The sequence below is a fragment of the Octopus bimaculoides genome, chromosome 27 (genome assembly GCF_001194135.2).
Source record: "Octopus bimaculoides isolate UCB-OBI-ISO-001 chromosome 27, ASM119413v2, whole genome shotgun sequence".
Classification (NCBI taxonomy): Eukaryota; Metazoa; Mollusca; class Cephalopoda; order Octopoda; family Octopodidae; genus Octopus; species Octopus bimaculoides.
In genome coordinates, this window is record NC_069007.1 from 976,182 (window position 1) to 977,149 (window position 968).

A 968-nucleotide genomic window follows, 5' to 3' on the forward strand; every position below is an offset into this window, starting at 1 on the left:
TATATATATTAGCTGAAATTTACAGGACAAAAGACGAAGACAAATGTATGATCAACAAGCAGGTGTATTAGTTTGACGCTCGGGAAAGTGAAAAAGTCTTTTGCGTTTCGGGCCTACGCTCTTCAACAGTAAAGAATAAGAGAAAATAAATAGAGAAAGAATAAAACGAGAGAGAATAAAGACAACTTGTGGATTTAGCGGTCGTCACAGTGAATTACCGAATATGCAATATTGAAAGATGAACAGACAGAAATCACGGAATTAAGAATGGAAACATAGTCAGACTTTTTGGAGGATTTCCTTTCATCATCTATCCACACTAATTAATATGCACACACACACACACACACACACACACATGCATAAATGCATACGCATACGTATAGAAACTACACACGCATACATACATTTATGTGTCTTCACGTCTACATCCACATGGGTGGTTAGCGACATTCAAAGACACGGATTAAGATTTCAACGTCAATCTATTCCCAAGCACTCAGTTTCGCTAATTCTAGTAAATTATCGCCGAATACTTTGTCTTTGCATTTTTTGAAACTATATTTCGGCATAAAAGCATTTAATACTTTCAACATCGCAGCGAACTATGTTAACATATTTGTGCAGCTGGTGATGATGGTGATGATGGTGATGATGGTGATGATGGTGATGATGGTGATGATGGTGATGATGATTATAACGACGACGATGATGTTGATGTTGATGTCTGCAGCTTCGAGGATCAATCTTGAATCTGTATTGAACTTCTCTGACCTCCGTTGTCCGCAAAGAATATCTTAGGGTTTAAGAATCGCTATTGTTCGTGACTCTACAAGGTTCAGTGTATGCGTGTGTGTGTGTGTGTGTGTGTGTGTGTGTATATACACATACATGTCTGTATCAGTGGACGCTCGTATCAGTATATGCGAACCTGTGTTTGCGTTAATGTAACGTGTATGTATGCATTT

The 968-nt window shown here is 38.1% G+C and overlaps 1 long non-coding RNA gene across 1 annotated transcript in view; it reads right to left on the reverse strand.

Moving 5' to 3' along the window:
• Nucleotides 1–968, reverse strand: part of LOC128250965 (uncharacterized) — a 701,915-nt gene that overhangs the window by 667,474 nt on the left and 33,473 nt on the right. The gene's annotated exons all lie outside the window — the stretch shown is intronic.